General features: G+C 37.5%; 1 protein-coding gene and 1 pseudogene across 1 annotated transcript in view; both read left to right on the plus strand.

The window, feature by feature from the left end:
• LOC125094946 (ubiquitin-conjugating enzyme E2 variant 3-like) overlaps positions 1 to 24,630 on the plus strand; it is a 95,715-nt pseudogene extending 71,085 nt beyond the window's left edge.
• HS6ST3 (heparan sulfate 6-O-sulfotransferase 3) overlaps positions 1 to 26,557 on the plus strand; it is a 660,413-nt gene that overhangs the window by 469,657 nt on the left and 164,199 nt on the right. The window lies entirely within an intron of this gene.

Raw genomic sequence — 26,557 nt, forward strand, 5'->3', positions numbered from 1 at the left:
CTTGGCAGTGTACTCCTTCCCCACAGTGAGTCAAACATGGAGGAGCGGATTTCGGTACCATTCCTCGGATCAATCAGCATGCATGCGCTCACGGGCAGCAACCAGTGTTTCTCAGACTTCTGGAGAGAAAGGCAGGCATATAAAGTGAAGGCATATGTGCAGACACAACAGGGAAAGCAGAAATGCAGAGCAACCACAGCAAGCAAAATAAATCTCAGCTTGGTTCAGGAACAAACAGCACACAGTGCCATTTGCTGAAATATAAAAGTTTCCCTCTCAAGGGACTGAATTAGTGACTGAAATCTCTGCTGGGCACTTAGGAGAGAATATAGTATGCTCCAAAGGCATTTGAGAGAGAGAGAGAGAGAGTACTTGAAAAACTTAAAAATGGAAGAAAACGTAGAAGTCCATTAATCTGTCACTTCAATTCAAGGAGGAGGACCTGGGAGCCCAGAGATGTCTTAGTGGGCTTAGTTCTAGACACTGAGCTGGGCGATGGACGAGCTAGTGTTGAAACTTGGGCCTTGTGGGATCGAGTTCTCAATGTTCCCAAACACAGACCTGTGACCCTAGGTATACATGAAAATGTGGAAGTGGGTCCTGTTTGTACAAGTGATGAAGGGAGTGTGTCCCGATTCTGTATTTCCACCTTAGCGCTTGCCTCATCTGCCATTGCTAATGTGCGGAGTGGCAAGGCCTATGGAGAGGTAAAGTCAATAAGAAAAGGACAAAATGACTTGTTCTGTGTCACCAATACTAAGTAAGGGTTTATAAGGCTAGAGATTGGACTCCTCCAAAACGCAACCTTCACCTAATGAATTAAGCCTCATTCTTTACATCCTAGGGTAACAGAGTCTCTAACAAATCTAGAGATTTGGTCTCATTCACTCATTCATTCATTCATGTATTAAGTAAGCAATATATAGGAGTGTCTTTACCATAGAAAAGGTCTTCAGAGACTATTTTATTACCAAATTTATTCACCATTACTTTACGTTGAGTTTACCACAATGTGGTATTGACAGTTTTCTGCATTTTCTTTGAGAATATTTACTGCTGAGCCTCTAGGACATCACCCTATCTTTCTCTCACACGTAGGTCTCTGAAAGTTCTCATCACCCTCAGAGACACCTGCTCCCCTGCTCCCTCCAAGTGGTATTTTCCCCCAAAGATTCCCAGCTACTGTTTTTCCCTATTAACAAGTTCTTCATGGGGAATCTCATCCACTCTCAAGGATTATTTTGACTCCTATACATTTGGAGGCACATAATGTAATCTTTTTTTTTAAGATTTTATTTATTTATTTGACACAGAGAGAGAGATGGCAAGTAGGCAGAGAGGCAGGCAGAGAGAGAGGTGGGGAAACAGGATCCCCGCTGAGCAGAGAGCCGGACTCAGGGCTCGATCCCAGGACCTGGGATCATGATTTGAGCTGAAGGCAGAGGCTTAACCCACTGAGCCACTCAGGTACCCCACATAATGTAATCTTAATCTCTTACTCTTCTCTGAGCTTCAAGCTTACATTACCCAAGGCCCAGTGAGTATCTCAGGCCACTCACAATATCCTTCCCATTCTGCCTTGTCAATGTTTCTTGTATAGCTTTACTCCCAGCCTAATAAAAATGCCCTAACACAGAATCCCCTGGCTTTTCACCAAGATGATTAAAATTGTTTCCCAGTTGGGCTCCTTGTTTTCTGTCTTGTACAAATAAAATCCATATTCCTTATTAAATTCCTAGTTCAAACTGTTTAAAACACAGATATGAGGGGCGCCTGGGTGGCTCAGTGGGTTAAGCCTCTGCATTCGGCTCAGGTCATGATCTCGGGGTCCTGGGATCGAGCCCTGCATCGGGCTCTCTGCTCCACAGGGAGCCTGCCTCTCTGCCTAGTTGTGATTTCTCTCTGTCAAATAAATATTAAAAAAAAAAACCACACAGATATAAGCCTGTTTTCTCAGTGTTGAAATTATTCAATGTCTATCTTTCTGAAAATTTATAAGATTAAAAGAAAATCCTTGGTTAGTTGGACATTGCCCCTGTCTCCAGTTTAACGGCCCACTCTTCCCAGCCAAGCCCTTGAGATTTACAGGGCAGACCACGTGCTGTTCCCTGCCCTCTTGCCTTTGATCATGCTATTGTGCATGCCTGGAACTCGTTGTCCTCTCTGCTCATTCTTGATGTAATTCCTACTTATTTCAGGATTCAGCTCTGGCACAGTCCTCTCCCAGCATTCTTGACTATACCACTAGGATTATACACACATCTGTTGTATTCTCCTTGACACCCTGGTCATACTCTACATAACCTCGACTCACAATGTGCATGAAATGTTATGCTTAAGCATCCATGTCCTGATTAGACTCTAAGGTCCTCAAGGGGTAGACATATGCAACCCCCTCCTATCCTAACACAGGGTAGGGAGAGAATAAATTTTTCTTGACCTGACTGCCAGACCCCTTGCTACATGCTGACAATATGGAGATGCCCACTATGTTGGCCCTGTCTCAGGGAGCCCATATTGGACAATGGGAGACCTAGGTACCTAGTAAGTTCCACCCCCACACAACAGGCTGTGAGATGCACATAGGAAGTGGAAACCCCCAACTGAGCCTGAGGAAGGAGAGCAGGGAGAAGGATCAGAAATCACTTCTCCATGAGATGAACCTTCAGCTATTTTCTTCACTTACCCTCTTCGGCACTTTTACTTCTTCAATTAAGGACACACAATCCCTTCAAAACCTGACCAAAGAAGCATAGGACTACTTCAGTGACAAGCTGATGAGATCCTGAACTTTCCCTGGGAGCTGTTTCTTTCATCTGGCTTCCGCAAGTATTTAAGCCAAGGAGAAAGTACACTTGTGTTTGCCAGGGACTTGCAAAATGTGCTCCTGACTGGCAAAATACAAAAAGCTTTAAAAAATGAGGAAATTGTACCTCAAGCACTGCCATCAGATAATAGCAAACAAGCTCACGTTTGTGCAGAAATTGGTGGAAAGGCACTTGCTGCATAGTAAGTATGTGGCCGATAAGAGAACTAAATGCCAATGTTGCCAAATGTCACTTTTAGAGACTCACTCCACACCTACTGACTTTGGATGAAGTTGCCTACATGGAGCTGAGGGAGGATTTGGCTCCAAGTGTGCAATTTGGCCAAGGCTGCAACTCTGACTGTTGAGAAAACAGCAGCTTGCAATTGGAGGTAGGGTCTGGGCACATCAACTGGATTTCTTGTCCTGTCTCTCACGCTCCCTTGTGCCTAGAGCACAAAGTGAGCCATCTTATTTACTTTTAGTGCTGTGTGGTGCCAGACTTGTAGGAGCCCAGCCCCGAAGGGGAGCTCAGTATATTTTTCCAAGAGTCCCCATTGCTAGAAACTCAGAATGGAACTGACACAAATCTAATGAAATGAAAGGGCTCTCTTATCCTCCCGTGTATCCCAGAAAGCAGTGGCATTTGGAAAATTGTGTTCTAAACGAGTTGACAAGGGCAGGAATTTAGTAGAAGCTAGCTATAAATCTATATATATTTGAAGATTTCAACTCACCTCCCTCCTCGCTTTTGTTTGAAGATAAATCATGTTCAGTTTTAGGGAGTTTAGTTTAAATATCATGCATGTACACCTGAGGATTATTTTCAAAAAAAGAAAAGAGGAAGAAGAAAGGAGGAGGAGAAGGAGAAGAAGAGGAAGAAAGGAGAGCTTTAAGAATCATGTTGGTAATAGGCAATAAAATAAAATAAGTTAGAAATTAAAAAATGAATGAAAGTGGTTTCCTTTATCAAGGAAATGTCTATCCTTAGAAATCAGAAGAGGAAGAAATTAGAGGAGGAAACAACTTTGGCAAATTATATGACTATGGCCTCAAAATTTGCTGGTGCCTATGGAATTCAGAGGTTTTTATTACCACTACTATAACCTTATTTAACTCTCTGTTAACTTGAGCTTTATTAATGAGAGGGGGCCCAACTGAGGTTGCCTTTATGCCAGATGTAAAAAAAAAATATTCAGTTTACCAGATTGGTATGATAAACAATGTTAGAAGCATGGAGAAGTGGTCTATATAAGGAATTTGTGAAGCACCTGATATTTTGTTCTTTACACTGTGTGGATAAAGAAATATTTCTTGCCACAAGCATGATGGAGTTGGAAAATTATAATACACATTTGTGGAACAAATAGGAATTAACTTTGAGGTCTTGGACAGATTAGTTAATCTCTCTTTTCTTCAGTTTCCTTCTCTGGAAAATGGGAATAGTTGCCCCCAAATCTTGTTTTGTTAATTAATTATGATAACATCATGCCTGAACTACTTGTGAGTAGTTCACACTATTAGCTTGTGTTACTGTTAAGGCAGGAGAATTAAAGTATTACATCAAAGCAGGTAATAAATGGTGATTAAGAGCAAGGCTTTAGAAGTTACCTGGTCCCTATTTCTAATATGTAATGACTACTCACCAGGTGCCAGGCATTAGCTACATGGTGGTTATTCAATGGTGAACAAAAATGTGAGCCCTGTGCTCTTATGGAGTAAATAGTTTCCAAGAAGGAGAATAAACAAGTAAACAAACAATAATGGTACCCAGAATGGTAGTTCCTTCTCACAGAGTTTCTTGGTTTTGTCCAAAGCCTGGATTGAAATCCGATCTCTGTTTAGTTTCTGTGTGTCTGTGGTGACTGAGAAGGGTGCCTTGTAGTGGGTAGAGACACAGAGATGCTTCTGTGGTTTACTAGTCACTTAAGATTGTCAGGGGAAAGAGGGTTGTCTCTGGCACTCATGTCTTGGTGATAGCTCTCATCACTTATGGAAGGAATGCCTTATTGTGTGACATCAACAAGAAAACACTTATAGCTTCTTTATTCCTTAGTGTGACCAATCACCCTGGCTTCCCCATGGCTGAAAGGATTCCCAGTACTTGGGACTATCAATGTTAACCCTGGGAAAGTCTCAGGCAAACAACAGGTTGTTTACACTAGTTATGTTATCCACGTGTCCATCATCAGACCCAGAAATATATAATTTCACATTGTGAAAATTTCTACGAAGAGAATAGGATGCTATGACAGTCAATTACAGGAGGGACCTTGTGTAGATTGGGTGGGAACTATTTCTGATGAGACAGCAATTAGGCTGAGACCTCAGACATGAGTAGGACATTAAGTTTAGCTGCCACCTTTATTTCTTGAGTTGTTCCATCTTACAGAAGTCATATAACCCTCGCTACTATAGTTTCTTCATCTGTAATAAGTGGATAATCATCATACCCAATCATGCTTCTTGGACCCAATCATTTCATACTTCATTGAAAATTTTTGAGAATTAACTAAAATAAGTCATGCAAATCACTTAAAAGATTACCTGGCTATTGATTTTGATTCATTCCATTTTAGTAAAATAGACTTAAAATTAATGAGACTTGTTTTATGGCCTGAAATGTGGTATATCCTGGAGAATGTTCTGTGTGCACTTGAGAAGAATATATATTCTGTTGTTGAGTGGAGTGTTGAATAAATGTCTGTAAGGTCTAGTTGACTTATAGTGCTGTTCAAATTTTTATTTTTTGTTGATCATCTGCTAATTCTTTCATCCACTTTCAATAGTGGTTTTTTGAAATTTTCATCTACTATTGTTGAATTGTTTATTTCTTTAATTCTATTAGTTTTTGCTACAAGTATTTTGCGATGCTATTGTTAGGTGCATAAATGTTTATAATCGCTATGTCTTCTTGATGGATTGACTCTTTTATCATTGTAAAATGACTGTATTTATAGTAACAACTTTGGTTTTAAAGTCTATTTTGTCTAATATTAGTATAACCACTGCAGGTTTTTTTTGTTGTTGTTGTTTCTGTTTGCATGATACATCTTTTTACTACCAACCTATTTGGATCTTGAAAGTGTGTCTCTTGCAGACAGCATATAGCATATGATTGGATTATATATTTTGCCAGTATCTTTTTCTTAATTGAATTGTTCAATTCATTTACATTAAATGAAATTTCTGATAAAGTAGAATATACATCTGCTATTTTGCTATTTGTATTCTATATGTCTTCTCTCTTTCACATTTTGTCCATTACAGCCTTCTTCAGTGTTTTATATATATATATATATATTTTAAATATATATTTTTAGTGTTATTTTCAATATAGCTTCATTAGTTTACAAATCTTTGCTCTTATGTTGCTCCATTTCTTCCCCCTCTTTTTGTTACTATTGTCATGGAAATACCCACTGTTTGCCCATCAAAACATATTTACAAGTATTATTTGTGCAGTTGTCTTATAAATTAGATAGGAGAAAAGATGAATTATAAGTGAATAAACAAAAAATTATACCATGTTTTATATTTACCTGTATAAGTTACCATTACCAGTGTTTTTTATGTCTTTGTGTAAATCTGAGTTATTGTCTAGTGTCAACTTTTTTTTTTTTCAACCTGGAGGGCTTTCTTCAATATCTCTGTGGACAGAGAAGCAACCAAATAAATCCTCTCAGTTTTTATCTGTAACTATCTTAATTTCTACTTCATCTCTGAAGGATAGTGTTGCTAGATATAGAATTCTTGGTTGACAGTCTTTCTTCTTTCAGCATTTTGATCTTGTCATAGCACCAGTTTCTGGCCTCCCTGATATCTGATGAGAAATCAGCTTGTTACTTGGTCTTATTGAGAAACGTTTGTGTATGATAAATTGCTTGTCTCTTGATTCTTTCAAGATTTTTTCTTTGTCCTGGGCTTTCAGCAACTTGAATATAAACTGTCTAGCTGTGGATATTTCTGGGTTTACCTCACCTGGAGTTTTTTTTTTTTTTAGCTTATTGGATATATAGATTGATGGTTTTCTTTAAATTGGGCAGTTTCAGCCATTAGTTCCTCAAATATTCTTTCTGCCCCTTTCTCCTGCCCTCTTTTCTTCCTCTGGGGTTTTCATTATGCATATGTTAATCTATTTGATGCTCTTAGACTATATTCATCTTTCTTTATTCTTTTTTCTTTCTGTTCTCTAAACTAGATTATTTCAGTTGACCTGTCTTTAAGCTCACTAAATTTTTTTGAAATCATTTATTTCTGAAATGTACATGTATATGATTCGGTGATAGTCTTAGACACCACTTCCCCAAAACTCAACATTGAACATCACACACACACACACACACACACACACACACACACACACACACAAACACAAACACACCCCTTCTCTATACCTTTTGTATCATGAAGTCCAGATTATGTTTATTATTATATTATATATATAATATATATTATATTATTATTATTATTACTTATATATCTGAGTATAGTTGACACACAATGTTACATTAGTTTTAGGTGTATAACAGCAATTCAACGAGCTTATATACTATCCTATGCTTACCACAATTGTAGCTGTCATGTCCCTACACAACACTATCACAATGCCACTAACTATATTCCCTCTGCTGTATCTTTTATTCCTGTGATTTATTCATTCCATAACTGTTTATCTCCCACTCTCCTTTGTCCATTTTACCCATCTCCTCACACCCTGTTTCCCAACAGCAACCCTTGGTTTGTTCTTTGTATTTATAGGTCTGATTCTGTTTTTCTTTTTTTTTTTTTTGTCTATTTGTTTTGATTTATAGAGTCCATGTGCAAGTGAAATCATATAGTATTTGTCTTTCTCTGACTTATTTCACTTAGCATAATACCTCATAGGTCTATCCATGTTGTTGCAAATGCCAAGTCCTCATCCCTTTATGTGGCTGAATAATCTTCTATTGTATATGTGTACCACAGCTCCTTTATTCATTCATCTATCCATGGACACTTGGGCTGCTTTCATATCTTGGTTATTATAAGTAATGCTGCAATAAACATAGGGGTGCATATATCTTTTCAAATTAGTGGTTTGGTTTTTCTTTGAGGGGGGTGGTAAATACTCAGTAAAAGTTCACCAGTTTTTAATTCTGCCTGCTCAAATCTTATGTTGAGCTCCTATAGTCAGTTTTACATTTCCTTTATTATACCCTTAATCTCCAAAACTCCTGTTTTGTTTCCTTTTATAATTTCTACCTTATTATCTTTGGTGACCATTCTTTGACCATATTTAAAGTAGCTAATTTTAAAGTCATTGTTGTAAGTCCCAACATTTGACCTGCCTCAGGGACCATTTCTATTGATTGATTTTTTTTTTCCATTGTGTCTATGGTCCATACCTTCTTGTTTCTTTGTATGACTCCTACTTTTTGTTGAAAACTGAACATTTTAGCTAATATAATGTGGCAATCTTGGAAATCAGATTCTTCTTCCTCCCCAGGATTGCTATTGGTGTTTGTTGTTCTTTAGTGACTTTTCTGAACAAATTTTGTAAACTCTAAATTCCTTTTTGTGTATGGCCACTGAAGTCTCTGCTCAGGTCTCTAAATGGTCAGTTAATAATTGGGTAGAGATTTCCTTAAATGCCTGGAACTAATTAGTCCCCCAGTCTTTGCTAGGAGCTCTATGTATGTACTGGGGAATACCTTCAACACTCAGCTAGGCTACTTCTTAATCTTTATTTTCTGCTTGCAGAGAATGTCAAGTTCAGCAAGAGGTTAGAGTGTCTTAAGTCTTCCTGAACATGCACACAGTCCTGCACAGGCACATGGGCTTCTAGATTATTAGGAATATGTTGGGGATTTTCAAAGCCTCCTATGGATATCTCATTCCCCATCTTTTCCTTTCAAGCTTTTGCTTAGTCCATTGTCTGAATCATTGCCCACTCCCTCAGGTAGCTGCCATGTTAAACAGTTGTCTCTGAATTATTTTGGAGGGGGGCAAACACCCCTGGAACAAAGGCTTTTCACACTAGCTGAGCTGTAAGTCATGTCATATAAAGATAGTCATGCAAAGAGGGTCTTCTGAGGAACCACTAGATAGGTCAAAAATTATCAGTTTCTAGGAATGGGGCTTTGAAGAAGCTCCAACTCCATTCTGCCCCTTGGGAGGGCTGTGGACTACTGGTTTTAACAGTGATAGTGGTTGTCAGTTTTCAAGAGTGCTGCAAATTTAGGGGTAGGGGGTGGAAGTTAAAACACCATGAAGCTTGCTCTTCTTAACAAGATATATCCTTTAACAACAACAAAAAGTTTTATGAATTTCTGTGAGCCTCCAGCTAATATTTAGTTATAAAGAAGTAAATTCTGATAATATTTGCCAGCGTTCTCATTGCTTTTATGGAAGCGGGACTTTTTGGAGCTCAACAGCATTTTCATGGATGTGACCTCTCACTACTAAGTGACTCAGTAAATGCTGTTTATTTATTGTTATCAGTTAGCAGAAGAATCTCATGAGGTGAACATTATTCTCATCTAGAAATCATAATGAAGCAAAAAGGAAGCAAAATATTTGGTGTCTTCCACCTCCTTTTGCTTTACTTTTCCCATTTCATCAGCCAGTGTGGCTCCCCCATTACAGTGGCATCCTTGGGAAGGGAGTTGATATTAATCAATTTTGTTAGATTAATCAATCATATAGATTTCAGATCATATGGTTCCTCTCCCAGGAAACTGTGTACTGAGTCAAAGCATGTCTATATTCTCTTAAAGAAATTTGAAGCATCAGGTAGAAAAGTGGAATTTTGTTTTTAAGGCAGGGAAGCCCTTGAGATGCCTGAAATAGCATCATATGGGCAGGAGACCTTAGTCTTGTTAATAGGTCTAGTTTGGAGTCTGACTCTACCCGTGGGCATGGAGATCAGCCAGGGCTCCTGTGAGATGATTAGGGCACTGCTTCAGGGGTGTGGAGCACAGGGAGTAGAAACAGCCTGGAAAAACGATTGACATTCTTGGGGCGTGGGGGATGTAGTAAGGACTGGCTTCATAACATGCAGCCGGCAAACTCAAAATTGGATGTGAAAATCAATAGCAGAAACCCATGGCTGTACCTTAGGATCAGAAACATCCTAAGAGCATCTTACTCAGAAAACCAAAGTTGTCAAACCCCCTTGTCCTCTTGTTGGTATAGCAAATAGACAATGTCACAGAAAAACAAATCTCCGGAAATGATTTTCCTCAATGGATCCAGCTGCAGAAATGATGTTCTTCCATAAATAGTAATTATTTGAAGGATGATCTCAAGACTCTATTTTAGGTGGAGGAAATATTCTACCTCATAACCTGAACCTGAACCAATCCTGTACCAGAAATACTAACTGTTCAAATTCCAGTATGTGTGCTGTGGTCCCTAGGGGTGAACCATGCAAAGATCCAGATATCTAAGACTTGACATACATTTTTTTTTAAGATACGTATTGTTTAATAGGGTCCAGGGCATTATCTGAGCATCCGAGTGAGGGCTGCCCCAGTGGTTCTTCTCACTGGAAGCAAATATTCTCACAGTGCTTGGGAGGCAGGCCTGCAAAACTGGGAAATTCAGCACCGTCTCAGACCCAAACTAGAGCCAGCTGTATCTTTGCCACTTTTTCTGTCTTTATTATTTATTTATTTATTTATTTATTTATTTATTTTTTTGCTTTGCTTTGTTTTGGTTTGGGAGAAGAGGGAGTAAAAGCCAGCTGTGAATCTGGTGTTTACTGGTAGCAACAGAGACCTACGGGATCATATGACTAAAGAAATAGTTTAATGAATGAGGAAGGTGAGGCCCAGGGGGTTTGAGGGACTAACAGAATTCAGAAGAGTCAAAGAGTTGGACTTAACCCCATACCTGTGATTCCTTCTAGCCAGTGCTTGTTCCATGTTCCTGTTCTACTTTACATAAACCATTTGGGTGAAATATCACATAGAGGTGAGAGAGCTTGAACGTTCATGGAAATCTCCGAAAGTGTGTTTGACCTTATTACTTGTACTTTGGTTACAGGATTCATACTACCTGAAAAAAAAAATTAAGTGCATATAATAGAGAACATCACTTAGTGTGGACCCTCTGTTGACACCAATGCAATCTACATTGAACAAATACTCTTTTAGTTTTGATTGTTGATTTGTTGGAATTAACTCCAATTCAGGCAAGAGAATTTGAGTCCCGTTTACCAGATTAAAGGGAACCAAATGCCATGCAAATTGCTAAGAGAAGTTCTGGGTCTGCTGAACATGCAAATAGTTTATTAACAATTTGGTGTTTTTTTCCCCCTCTAGCTCAGTTTGCTCGCGGTCTGCTTGAAACTAAGTGACCTTTCAGATTTCTTCAAAATCTATGGTGCTTGATTGGATGCCATCACAAAAAAGAGATCTGTTTCTAATAGTCAACATGAAATTCAACAGACTCAGAAAGATGACCTCATAGTTGACAGTACTTAGGATTTTCAATGATAAAGAGGAAGACACAGAAGGACCAGTATTAAAAGCTGCTGTTTAGAGGGTTAAAAAATAAGTAATATAGCCATATTATGCATTGTGATTATAAACTGCTGAATTGGCGTTTGCTGTGACAAGAGTCTCCAATTTATTGGATGCACGTCATTGGAATTTGCCCTTTCTTTTATGTATCTTTCCATGATGAATGCCAGTGCTGGGAAATGAAGAGCTCTTACCCTTTCATACTTTGCTGAATGCTGGCGAACTTGCCAATTGATGCTTCTATAATTTTTGCTTCAAGGTCACCTGAGGGGACAGAGTCATCCAAACAAGGTCACGGACTGTGTTGAAAGTTAATAGTTATTTCTTGAAAGAAAAGTCATGGAAAAATTAGGACACCAGGGAAATAATTACTATAAGATAGGAAATGGATCAAGAGAATATTTTCTTTCAATAATGTAATTCATTTACAATACAATGTGATAAATAGTGCTTGGACAACTAAGGTCATTTGGTCTGCTCCGAGTAATTCAATTAGGAGAAATCCGAAAGTGGTAAGTGCATGGTAGGTGGGAGCTGTAAAAGCACTGGACTGTTAATAATTTGAGACTTTCTCATCCCTTTATGCGGATGAAAGCGGATCAATTATGTGAACAGGCAGGTCTCCGTATTGTCCTCATTTTGTGTATGGGTCCTGAGGGAGATTGCACAAGGACCCCAAACGGTGAGGCAGAGCTTTGCCTTTTGGAAGAGGTTCACTATCTTCAGTGTGATTTTCAATCCAGGAAAAATGCAACACTTGGCTTCTTTTTTTTTTTTTTTTTTTCTTTTCAAGTCATAATTTCAATGTCCTCAGAACATAGAGCTCTTTTGATTCAGAGTAGCTCCTAAGAACTAGGACGAACATTCACCTGCAATTTGGGAAAACTTGTAATATGATAGCAAGCCCGGGCTGGCTAAGCTTTCCTGAGAGTTCAGACCCAATGAGCATGTGGGTTAGGCTCTTAGTGCATTTCCCACAAGGAATCTTTAGATTTTTAGTAGGCTTCTCTCTACCATCCAGCAGATACTGGGGGTGGCATCTAAATTTAATTTAGCCCAAAGCGAATCTGCTAACAGTGTTCATGTTTTTCAAATGGAAAAAATTAGAATACATGATTTGACAATTATAAATATATTTCTGAGGACAATGAGATTGTCTCCAAAAATTCTAGAAATGTGATCAGCACACGTATGAACTTTACTTCAAAGGTACACAGAGCTTTTAAAAAGTTGTATCATGTATCTGATTGTTATAACATGTGTCTAGTTATCCATAGCATGACTTGTAGCTAAATGACTATGAATTAACTATACTCTTTTTATTCTCTTCTCCATCAGTGAAGCTAGGTTGCACACAAAAAAGCAAACTGTCTAGACACCTCTCTTTCCTAATGGCTTTTTTTAGTATTAATTAGTGTAGCCAGGCTCTTGGCTGTTAAGTTCAATGCCTTGTACCAAATGTCAGTTGACTTAAAAAAAAATTTTCTTGACCATGTCTGAAAAACCACATCAACTATTTAGAAATTCTAAATGGTGTATGTGTTGGAGTATGCAGGTCTCCTGATGACATTGTATTTTAAGGGGAGTGAAAGTGGTTAAAATTATTCGTAAACAAGTTTATACTAAAATTCTTGTTTAGATATGGAAAATAATTTGTTGTGCCCATTCTCTCAGGAGCTTAAAGAAAAAATTCTTATCTGAGTCTGATATACTTTCAGCTACTAAGGAAAAAGTATGAAAAAAAGGAAAGAAAAAATACAACAGTAGCAAAATGATCCCAGTTTATAAAACCATTCTGGAATTTAGCTTCTTGTTCTTCTTTCTTCACTTGGAAATCTCTCATGTCCTTTTAATATGGATATTTACCCACATTTTGCCTTCAGTTTTCTCCTGTTTATCACAATTTGTCCTCCGAAGAGTTCATCCTTTCCTGTGACTTTAATCGTTCCCTCCTTAAAGCTGATTTCTCAAATCAAAAACTTACCAAATTTTTGTTTTGGGTCTTAGTCCTATATTTCCACCAGCATTAAAATGCAGTGGCTTCAAGTTGGTAGCCCGAACTTGGCAGTGATGGGAGCTTATAAACCAGAGAAACTGGCAAAGTCTACAAATTCCATTCCCTCCCCCTGAAGTCCATTGTCTAATATTTACCAGAGTACCATTAGCTGTCACCTGAATTTCATAATTTCACTTCAAATACAACATGTAGAAAATAGAATTCATTTATCAAGCTAGCTGTCTTGCCATACTCAGATTATCTCTTGTTGCCTTGGGGACAGCACCATTATTCCACCTAATTTCTTAATGTTGATTGCCTCTGGACCCAGTCTTTGGTCCTTTTCTTTTCTCTGCCTCATCTGTACTTGCTCCTTTGCTAATTTCATTCTGTCTCTTTGCTTTATGCAGATTATATGCTGAGAACATCCCCAATTATGTCTCCATCTCAGACCTCTCTGCAGACCCCTACATGCCATTGCCCATTGAACATGGCCGCTTGAATAGCTGATAGACATCTTGAGCTTCATATGCACTGAACTACACATACACATCTGTTCAACCTCAGTCCTCTCTATCTTGGTTTATGGCAACTCTATCCTTCTAGTTGTCAAGGCCAAAACAAAACAAAACAAAACAAAAAACAAAACAAACAACAACAACAACAACAAAACCCTTGACTCTTCTCTTTCTTTCACACTCCCTATCTAATTTGTCAGGAGGAAATCCCATTGGTTCCACCATGAAAATATATCCTGCTGACTTCTGACCACCTCCTTTTCTGAATCCAGGTGTGAACGTTGTTGTGTCTCATTTGGATTCCTGTCGTGCCCTCCTCAAGGATCTCCCTATTCTATCCTTGCACCTTTATAATTTTCCCCAGGGCACACTCAGCATATTCCCTTAAAAATGTAAGCCAGATCCTGTTATTCTTTGGCTCAAATGCTCCAGTGGCTCCTATTTTATTCAGAAGGAAAGCCAAAGTTCTTATGATGGCCTGTAAAAAGCCATCAAGATTTACCCCAGATTTACTGTGATTTCATTTCCTACTCTACCACCTCCTGCTTACTCTGAAGTTAGGTATACCGACATTCTTGTTGTTCATTGAACTTGCTACATATGTTTCCGTTATTCCTCCTGCCTAGAATGTTTTTCCCCCAGGTAAAAGCGTGGCTAATTTCTTCCGTCTCTTTCATGGCTTTGTTCATCTCACCCCTCTTCAATGAGGTCAACCTTGACAACCTTATTCAATATAGTGTCCTGTCCCACCTCTTCCCTCAGTGCTGGTCTCCCCACATCCTGCTCTACTTTAACATCTTCAAACATGGTACGTCATTTCTATTTTTATGATACTGATTATTCATTGGTTATCTCCCCCACCTAGAGGTCAAGCTGCATGAGAGTAGGACTGTTGTCCGTTTGCTTCCCTGATTTGTGTGAAGCATGAAGAGCTATGGTTGGCATGCCGTGGGAACTGTATTAATATCTATGAATGAATGATCTGCTTTGAACGACAGTTCATCTTTGACCTTTATTTCCTTCCCACTTTCAATATATACTGAAATCCATCCTTTTCATAGTCCTTCCTTGGTGAGGACTTAAAGGTGAGGGCTCAAAGAATAGGATGGGTTCTAAAGGAGTGGCCACCTTTAGGGTTTTGGTCCAGAAACTGAGGCTGGCATGAGGACCATGTGTATCTGAAATAATCAGATACAGAAAGAGTACAAGAATGAGTGCTGAATATCAAATCGGGAAGTAGAACTTACTTTAAGTCCAAGAAGCATGTGGAACTTCCCTGGAAACAGGTAACAGATCCAAAGGGTCAGAAGGTGGAATTCGATGATGATGCAGTAGGGGAAACAAGGTGTGAAGACCACAACAACAGCCACAAGTAGGCCTATGGGCGTATTTCTACAGGCCTGCAAACCCTGCTATGGGTGGGTGGGTCGTCTGATTAAGCTACGTAATAGAGGTAGATGGTTCTGTCTTTCTGATGTTTCTTCCATTTGTTCTGTCCTTTACATTCCTACTATTACCTAAATCCCTGCAAATGTGATTTAGTGATACAGGATAGCCTGTTCTTCATGAGCACTGCTCTCCAACCCAACCTCTACCTCAATACCAGATGGATCTTCCAGATCAGGGTGTCCATTCTGTCTCTCTTTCCTTTTAAAATTCTTTAGTGTCTCCTCATTGGCTACTGGATAAGGGCCTGACTTGTTAGTTTAGAATTCAAGGTTTGAATCCAACCTAGATTTTGAAATTTCTTTTTGCTTACTTTCCTATAATCAATCATTTATTCACTCATTTAACAAATTTTTATTGACCTGAAGTATGTGCCAGGAATGAGCAAAGGTTTATCATACATGTACCATTCCTTAAGTCTACATTTTATGTTCTTATCTCTGCCCCCTTCCTAAAGCGGTCCTCTCTTCCTGGGGTGTTCTTTTTCATCACACCTCTGACTATAGAAATCATATTTATCTTTTAATACATAGTTGAAATGCCTCACCTTCCACATTATCATCCCTAACCATATCCATGACGGCCCCATCTTCTGATATAGACTTACCATGGCATCCACACCAGTGTATAATCTTGTCCCTCCTGTTACCACTGGTTTTGCTCCCTTGTTGCACTCTCCTCTCTGGATAAGTGAATCTACTTGTTATCCCTGAGCATGCCATACCCTCCTCACCTTGGGCTCACATTCCTCTATTGGCTTGTAGAACTCTTACTCCTTCTTTGGCCATTCAAATGAGTTCAAAAGTGTCTACTTCAAGAAACATTTCCCTGTCTCTTTCCCACCCTCTGACCAAATTCTAACAACCTTTTCTCCCTTTGGACATTCTCAGCATCTGGCTTTGTGTGCATTGAGATACCTGTTTCATACTGTTCTGTATTCAGGGAGTTACTGACATGCCTTTTCCTTCATGTGGCTTGAAGCTCATTTGGACCACAGGAACCATATTCTCTTTGGTTCTCTATCCCCACAGTGTGTTGCCCAGTTCTCTGCTCATAGGAAAGCCTTCAGTAAGTGTGGAATGAATGAATGCAGAATGTGGAACAGGTATTTGAACTTATATGTTAATTATCATGACATATATCAGATCTGTAAAAGTTTAATACCTGGCATATAGTCTCAGGTATATTGTCTCAGACATATAAACTACATTAAATTCTATCATATATAATGCAGTCACAAAATACATTCTATATATAAACATATACATATGCAAACATCTGTGTATGTATAAAAATACCATATTAAGTTTCTACTATATATCTGGTATGTGTGTATGTGTATAGTAGATATATATGTGTGTGTGTGTATACATGTGTATGTGTATATATTAAACTGTATTAAATCTCTACTATTTTATGTAAAACAGTCAAATATTACAGTCTTTATGCATAGATACATATAGAAACCCATCTCTATGTATACACACACATAAGCATGTATGTACATATATAAAATTTGGTATGCAGTGCCTAGTACATAATGGAAACTCAATGCCATTGCCTTCACTTGGGCTAAATGTATCAAGAAACTCAAGAGTTATCTAACAGGAAGTACAGGTCAGAATATCATGGTCTCACGGCTATCTAGTGCAGGACATGGGTCACACGCGTGAAAGTGGTGACACCTGGGTGGCGTTGGCACAAGCCACCTGGATGCCTCTTGACATGGGAACATGCTATGAGCTGTGAGAGTATCTCATAAGCTTCCGAATGGGTGCCAGAAATAATGGTGCTTTTCCAGTTCCTGACCTTGTCCCTTTGTCCCTCATGTTCTGACACTCTGTCTGTCAGGCCAACCCTCTTACTAATTCCTGACTCTCTGTTCATCTCGGGGAGCCGTCATCCCTCCAAGAAGAGTTTATGCCTTTTGGAACACTGGCAAATGTAGTAACAGGCATGCTAGATGACTCTTCTGTATGAAAAATGGATTTCCCTGAGTGTAAATCCATCCCTCCACCTGACACCCCCCCATTCAAACATAGATAATTCATTCCCTGCCAGTCACCACATCAGTGAATCCTCATCTGTAGTCTGAGGTCCAGGAAGAGATGCACAAACACATATTTTCTTTCCTTTTCACCATCCCTTTCTCTTCCTTCCCTCCTGTCCTCCTCTCCTTTCCTTCCCTTTCTGTCTGCCCACCTATCTCTTGCCTTCTGGTTCCTTAAGAGGTGGCTCTGCTTTGATGTACTTGGTACACACAAGAAAACATTCTGATGGTTAAAGTAACCGTTGTCACCTTCTATGGAATTGTTGATAGGTAGGCTTATGGATTGAAAGCATCTCACCATTTGTTCTTATTGTACACTGCATTAGAAATATTTTTTGTATGCTTCTTTGGAAGGAAGATGGAATTCAAACACGTAATTAGCAACCTGTGAATTATGCCTCTAGTCTTTGAAGACCTTTGTGGGCTATGGGTTCTGAAAATACTGCTGCAGTCCGCAATAGGACTCTTGATTACTCTAAAACTGAATTTCAGGAGGCATTGCTGGCCATGTTTGATCTCATATTTGGTAGCTCTTTAGAAATGCCATAAAAACAAGCAGCACTGCTAGAGGAAGTAAGGAGGATTTTCTTATGGTATCACAAAGTTCAAATCACATCGTAATAATCATCAATGGTTTGACAATCAGATTCTCATGGTTGACTGCTGTGCAAGAAAATAGAAATGCTTTTTAAAAAACATATATTTTTTTTAAATGTCAATACTATTTGGGGTCTAAACTATTTGGGGTCTAGTGTTTCTTAAAATCTTTTCTGAGGTAAACATTAAGGCAGGAGATCCTCACTTCATTACTCATCCTGGTCTTGAACCAAGAAGGTTGCAAGAACCCAATTGTCTATTCATGGCATGTATCTGCTTGTTACCTTCCACCCTTTCTCGAAGAAACTGAGGCTGAATTTAGGCAATACATACAATCCTTTGAAATTTTTGCATTTAAAATCACCACTTGCAAAAAATAAATATTCTGATTGAAACAAAGGAAATCTATAGTGAATGATGCTCTCTATGGTCCATTTTTAAATTATGAGTGTAAGAACACATTCCCTCTTTATCTCTTTTACACATACTAGATGTGCCTGTTCCTCAACCCATTGTTATTAGAAAACAGCCTGGAGTTAACGTGTCTGAAGCGATTACTTAATTTGACAAGGACAGTGCCAATTTTCCCCCTAGAGAGTTTACATTACAAAATGTTGAAGAAGGAACTTCTTGGCTGAGTTGGCTAGCTTACCAGTAATTTTTGTTATTTTTAGGGTGTTTATAAGTGAGGTAAAATCTCACCTGAGCCCTTAGGACACGGTTAAATTTATATTTTCTCTCTGCCAGTATCTGTAAGGGAAGAGTAAAATGAGCATCTTAGTTCTTTACTTTATGCTTTTCAATGCAACTGAATTCCTTAATCTAACACACTTACGATGACAGGGTCTGGAGAAACTGAAACCTTGAGAGTGGTTGGGTCATCCACCTTTCTTGAGGGGGCTAAATCAGGGGACATTGAGGATGTGTTAGAAAATGCACTTCAAAGTCTAGTTCAATAGGGAATACCAAAGTCTTTAGAAGACACGAGATTACTGCTTATCTCCAGGGGGGTGAATGCATTAGAAAACATCATTATTGATGTTCAAAACATCATGGAGTTTTTACTTGAAACTTCTAAATGGGCTGCCAAAGAGAGGCTTGCTCATTTTTTGTTTAGGTTTTTGTCATTCACATCTATTGCAAAATTGTTAGTCTTCTTGGAAGTCTATTAAACAAACAAACAAACAAACCCAACCTAGTCCTTTCATTTATAAGATTGTTGGAAGACTGTCTGTTATGTCAGTAAGGAGATGTCTCCAGGAAGAAAATACTGATTGTATGCACTGAAGAGTATCATTGCTAGTGCTGAGAAAAACCAAGCATTGTGGATACAGAGTAAAATGAAACTCTACCAAGCACACACAGATCTTGTCCCTTCCATACGTGCCACATGCACATTTTAGTTCTGGGAATTGGGTGAGGATGGCTGGGAAAGGAGAGACAAGCAATATGATGATAGAAACTAAAAATGTGTCTTCTAACACTTGTTTACTTGTCAGCCTTCTATCATGCTATTTAGGCTCTCTACAGATTTCTGGAAGGAGATACCACATCTCAGAACAAAGGAGTGGGTTGAGCATAGTTCATGCTAGTAAAAGTTGTCACTCAGTTTCATTGTTATTATGATTACCACAATTACAATTCAGAATCTGTGGTTGCCAAGAGGAAATTAGATAATATATAAAACATAGCAATAGATATAATCCCCTCCAGAACTTCCAATTTAGACTCCTATTTCTGTGCCTTTGTTCATAACCTGAGAGAATTATGAAGATCATCTTTGGTCTACCTTTGAAAAAGCATTATTAAAAATAACCCATCTGGGGCGCCTGGGTGGCTCAGTGGGTTAAAGCCTCTGCCTTCGGCTCAGGTCATGATCCCAGGGTCCTGGGATCGAGCCCCACATCGGGCTCTCTGCTCAGGAGGGAGCCTGCTTCCTCCTCTCTCTCTGCCTGACTCTGCCTACTTGTGATCTTTGTCTGTCAAATAAATAAATAAAATCTTTAAAAAAAAATAAGAAAATAAAAATAACCCATGTGATTTTTTAAAAAGCAGGAAAAATAAATTATAGCAATGGGACGAGATGCCAGGTATAGTTAAAAGTTATACACTGAGCTGAGCAGAGCAGACCACTAATGCAATTAGTAATTTATTCTCCATTCATGTTTTCCATCCATGATTTCTCAGGATACTTTACAATATCCCAATTATATCACATGCCCTTTCATTTATTAAGGGAAACCTTATTTTATTCCTATCACAGATCAAAAGTTCAGATCCGTAAGTTACTAGATAGTGAACTGATCTTCAAAAGATAGACCAAAAATACATTGTTGGAACTCATTCTCAATCCTATTTCAAACTTCTACTCACTTTGGGACTAGAATAAGGGTCAGGAACCTAGATGAAACTGAAATATGATGGTATGAAAGAGGTATATTCGGGGCCAAGGCTCTGGGCTTAAAATAAGGGCTACCATAAATGTTTCTTCTTTCGATCCATGCTCCACTCTGAGCCATTCCACGGAACGGGAGAAAGAGGGACATAAGAGGGGTGCTGGTTGGTTCCTTCAACAAACTGGCTATACTGTTAAACTAGGGCTGATGTGCTTGAGTTCCAAGATTTAGGAGGGTTTTAAATCTTAAATCTCATAGTGAACTGACTGGATTTATATAGATTATACCTAAAACAGTGTCACTGTTGCTCTAAAGCCATGTTTGGGATGCCTCTCCACTGGATGCTAGTTGACAAAACCTAGATGTGTTAGAGCTAAATGGATTACTCTGACTTCCTTTAATGGTGTGTGTGTATCTGTGTGTGTGTAAAAAAGAGAGAAAATGCATGTGTCTCTATGGCTGTTTTTTTGGTTTTGCTTTATTTTGTTTGTTTGTTTTTCTGGGACATGCTTCACATAGCAAAGCAAGAAAAGAAGAAAGGTAAAATTCAGCCAGCTCTCATATTTATTCAGTATAAGCAAAAAAAGATATTCTTTTCTTATTTTTATCTATTACAAAGCAAAATTATAAATATAACAAGGATAATTTTAAAAAGAGAAAGACATCTAGAACTCATTCACTTTTAAGAGGGAACAAGAACGGTACTAGAACAAGAATGCAAAAGTATATCTTGTCATCATTGTTCCAAAAGAAATTTTGGGGTGAGTCTGAAAAGTGCTCTGGTGTGAGTGCTGGTGGTTTAGAGATGCTATTGGCAACTTTTGCAGAAGGAACTTTTGGGAAGAAGCTGCCTGGCTATGGTCATGCTGACACCAGAAGTATTCAGTAGAGTCTTTCAGAATTGTGCATGGCAGTAGACGTGGAAGAAGAAGTGGAGAGAGAGGGAAGGAGGTGTGTCTTTTCTAGAACTCTGTTTTAACAAGAGCGAATTCAGTATTCAAAGTTACCATCCAGACAATTGTGAAGAAGGAGGAATGCACCATGACCAGTAGTTGAACTCAGGCTTTAATAAAACAATTAAGAGGCAGTGGCCATAAAGAAACACATCAAAACTGAAGCAACATCTGACTTTGCAGTTGCATGTAACTGTCACCCACAACAAGATTAAGAACATTCCTGGCATTCTAGAATGTTCAGTTGTACACTTCCCCCCTAGAGGTAGCAATGATTTTTTTACTTCTGTCACCATTGATGAATCATATCTTATTACTGATGTTTATAAAAATGAAATAACACTGTGTGAACTTTTTGTGTGTCTCTGGCTCCTCAACATGATGTCTTATGAGATATATTCACATTATTTTATGTATTGTTAACTTGTTTAATTTTTAATTCTGTCTACTATTCTATTTTATGTCACAATTTCTTTATGTGTTCTTCTGTTGATAAACATTTGGGTTGTTTCCATTTTCTGGCTATTATGAACAAGAATTCTCTGAATATTCCTGCACATGTCTTTTGATGGATGTATGCACTTGTTTCTCTTAGACTATGCCTAGGAGTGTGACTGCTGGATCATACAATAATAATAGCAAACAGTTTTTCAAATTTGTTTGCACACAATAATAATAGCAAACAGTTTTTCAAATTTGGCTTCCTCAAGGAAGATATGAATGTTCTAGTTTCTCCACATTCTTCCCAACAAGTGATATTATCAGTCTTCTGGATTTAGCTATGCTAAAAGGAATGTTTAATTTTTATTTCACTAATGATTAATTATATTGGTTTTTCCTAATTTGTTATGTGGATATTATCTTTTGTATAGTGCCTATATGTTGTATATTTGTCCAATTTAAAAAGTAAGTTTACAGGGCATCTGGGTGACTCAGTCGGTTGAGCATCCAACTCTTGATTTAGGATCAGGTCATAATCTCAGGGTCGTGAGATCGAGCCCTCATTGGGCTCCATGCTGGGTGTGGAACCTCCTCAGAATTCTCTCTCTGGGGTGCCTGGGTGGCTCAGTGGGTTAAAGCCTCTGCCTTTGGCTCAGGTCATGATCCCAAGGTCCTGGGATTGAGTCCTACATCGGGCTCTCTACTCAGTAGGGAGCCTGCTTCCCTTCCTCTCTCTCTGCCTACTTGTGATCTTTGTCTATCAAATAAATAAATAAATCTTTAAAAAAAAAAAAGAATTCGCTCTCTGTATCCCTCTCCCTTCTGAAAAAAAAAAGTAGAATTATCTTTTTCTTACTAGTTTGTAGGAGTTTCTGAGATATACTAATCTAAGCTTTTGGTTGGATATTTGTATTATAAATATCTTCTCTTCCTCTTGGATTTTTCATTCTCTTCCTGGTATATTTTGATAAAATAGTTCTTAAATTTGATGTATATTGCTTTTGTGTACTAATTAAGAAATTATTTTCTACCCTAAGGTGTGAAGATACTCTGTTTTCTTCTGGAAAAAAAATTTTTTTTTCACATTTTGTTTCTTGGGCCATTTCATGTTAGTTTTTGAATATGGTGTGAAATAATGAGGCAAGGGTCATTTTTTTCCCTCATATAGATACCTAATTTCTCTAAAGCCACTTCATGAAAATAATTTTTTTCCTACTGAATTTTAGTGACATCTTTGTCATAAACCAATTGACTGTATGTGTGTGCATCTATTTCTGGACACATAGTCTTCTGAAAATTTCTTTTCTACTTAGTATATCATGGTTATATTTTTATGATAATAAATATTCAACATAATGTCCTTTCAATGAATAGATAGGATTTAATTTATAGATGCACTAAAATTTACTTAATTCCTATGGCTTATGAATTCACTTATTAAATTTATTTTCTCTCTTACGTATACTGAATCATTATGAATCTTTATTCCATACAAAAGCTGTAAGAACATCAAGACAATTAAATTTTTAATGAAGACAAGCTCTATTATACTGTGAAGTGTGTTAACATCACATCAAAAGAACTGAATTCCAGTGAAAATTCTGCCATTTTATTAAGTCTCAGCTATAATTTTGGCACAATAACACCTACTTCTCAGAATTATAACAAGAATATAGCACATTAATGGACATGGGAATGCTTTGTAAATTATAAATTATTATAAAAACATCTTTTGTTATTGATAAATAATAAAAGCTTGACAAGCATTATATCATTTTATCTTATTTGACAAACATAAAGTCATTCAAGCTTGTTCATGAGAAAATGGACCTTACCTGGGACAAGATTCTAATTTAGAAGAGACCTCCAATCTTTAGTAATTTTATAGTAATCTTTTAAACATTAAGTACCTGTCTTATCTCCAGAATTGGTGCCATCCTAAATCTGTAACTGTTGGGTTAATCAAATAAATGATTTCAAAGTTTCAAGAAGTACTTCCTCTGTGTTCCTTGTCATCACCTGATGAGACATGGCAGGTAGACTTGCTCACCTAGATTGCAAAAATCAATGAAGGTGTCTCAGACATAAATTCAAAGACCTGGGAAAATGATGAGAATAAAACAGCCCATAAATTTACTATGGTTGTAGTCGGATAATTTCAGCAATGACCTTGCAGAAGGATGGTCCTCTTAGACATTTTAGAATGGTCTGCAGGAGACATGATGACCTTGACATCTTCAGCCTTCCCAAAGTAGACAGCAACAAAGATGTGTCTGCCTTTGCTCAGTCCAAGGTGTTGGTGCTCACACTTAGCTCCTTGGATAGTTCCCAGACCTACATTCCTGAGCTCCAGGGAAATACAGATTTATTCAGAGCCACTAGTCCCAGTCCTGTGACATTTTAGTTAACAAAGTGTCCTGCTTGTTGTATGTTAGCCAGTGGAGATAATAATCTAAATGACATGGAAACAGTGCATTTCCTGAAATCAAAAGACTGGAATTGGATGCAATTGTATTCATAGTGAATGCAATCTATCATTACAAATGTTTTGAAAACACAGACTTTGGAAAAAGAGTATATTTTATTGGTGAGCAAGGAGAAGATGAAATATCCACATGAAGTTGCTGTAAAGAAGCAATGAGTCATTACTCATAGGTGCAGTGTCCAACAGAGTCATGAAATTGTTGAGGGTAAAATGTCACATACCTGCTTTGTTGGTATATCAGTCACTGACCTGGTTCACAGTTTTGTGAACAATAAGAAAAAAGTGGACTCTCCTTTAGTTTCAGTGAAGGACTATTATGATATGAATAGTGAAACTTTAAGTTTTCCTTGTATCCTTAGAACTAATAGGGTATCTGGAATCATTAAAACCACAGTGAAAAAAGATAAAGTGACTGAGAAACTAAAAATCATTTAACTGTGCTCTCCCAGAAGAGTTAAACATTTAATTCCAAATTGCAGAGATAACCTAAAAGAAAAGCTATCCAAAATTTCCAAAGAATAGGTTGTTAAAACTTCTTTATCTCATTACCTATTCTCACAACTGTTTGGTTAAGGTGGAAGATGTCTTCATTAGCTTTGTAATTTAAATCCTTAGAGTGTTAATTAAGGAGGGAAAAAGTCACAGCTTCTTTGGCGTTTTGTGGTTACTATGTACTGTCTAGAAAAAACAGAACTTAGATGCAGACACAAAGAGCTTGAAAGTAAAAGGGCTGGAAAAAGATATACCAGGAAACAAGTAACCATAATGGATTTGGAGTAGTTATATTAATATCAAACAAAGTAAACCTCAATATAATAAGTATCATTAGAAACAAAGGAAGACATTTCATAATGTTAAAAGGGTCAGTGTATTAGAAATATACAATCATTATAAATGTGTATACACCTAATAACAGAGACTTCCAATACTTAAAGCAAAAAAATAAATAAATAACAGATTTGAGAGGAGAAGTACACAATTAAAAAATTGTTAGAGATTTCAGTAGTCCACTCTATAATCAATATAACGTAACAGAAAATCAACAAAGGTATAAAAGACTGAACGACATTATCAACCAGTGTTACTTAACTGATATTGTAGCACATTTCACTCAAGAACTATAGAACACACATTTTTGGAATGGAATATTCTATAGGATAAACTATATGCTGGGCCATGCAGTAATTCTCAGTATGATTTGAAATCATGCAAAGTGTATTTTTTGACCACAACAAAATTAAATTAGATATCCATGACAGAAGTGTGCCAAATATTTGGGTACTAATATGCTTCTAAATAACCCACGGGTCAAAGAAGAAACCAAAAGGGGAATAAAAGATTATTTTGAGTTGAATGAAAACCTAAACAAAGTAGGTAGAAACTGTGGAATGCAACTAAGGCAATGCTTAGAAGGAAATTTATAATTCTAGATGCTTATAACACCAAAGAAGAAAGTTTTCAATCCCAATAATCTAAGCTTCCATCTTAAAAAAAAAATAGAAAAAGAAAAGTAAACTAATACAGTATAAGCAGAAGGAAGGAAATAATAAAGAGTAAAGTAGAAAATTATGTTTATAAATTACCAAAATTTACTGAAGAAGAAAGAGAAAGTTATAAAATAGATGAAAAGGAACATTTTTCATCTCATTTTTTTTTCAGGCCAGAATTACCCTGATACCAAGGTCAGACAAAAATATCACAAGAAAAGAAAACTATAGATGGATATCCCTCAAAAATATAGATGCAAAACTCCTTAACAAAATACTAGCAAAATAAATTCAGTGGTATATCAAAAGGATGCTATGCCATGAGCATGTGAGATTTGCCTTAGGAGAGCAAACTTGGTGTTATAGCTGAAAACCAACTAACTGAATAACTATATTAATGGGATAAAGAACAGAAACCACAATGTCCATCTCAATAGACACAGAAGACATATTTGTTACGTATATTTCTAGCCAGAGATATACAACGGTACCTCTACTTTGGAAAACATTTTGAGAGTTTCCTAAAAAGTTGAATATATCCTTAGCACACAGTCTTGTAGTTCAAAGTTCCACGTCTAGGAATCTACACAAGAGAAGAAAAAAAGCATGTGCACACAAAGAATTGCATATGAATGTTCACAGCACTATGATTCATAATAGTCCCCAACTGGAAACAATCGAAATGCCTATGAATTTCAAAATGTGGTTTATCTGTACAATTAAATGCTATTCAGCAATAAAAAAGAGAAGAAAACATTGATACATACTACAGCATGGATGAACCACAAAAACATTACCCTAAGTGAAAAAAGCCACACAAAAAACACAAATCTCTGTGTTATTCGATTCCATTTATAGGAGATGTTCAGAAAAGG

The sequence above is a fragment of the Lutra lutra genome, chromosome 3 (assembly GCF_902655055.1).
Source record: "Lutra lutra chromosome 3, mLutLut1.2, whole genome shotgun sequence".
Lineage (NCBI taxonomy): Eukaryota > Metazoa > Chordata > Mammalia > Carnivora > Mustelidae > Lutra > Lutra lutra.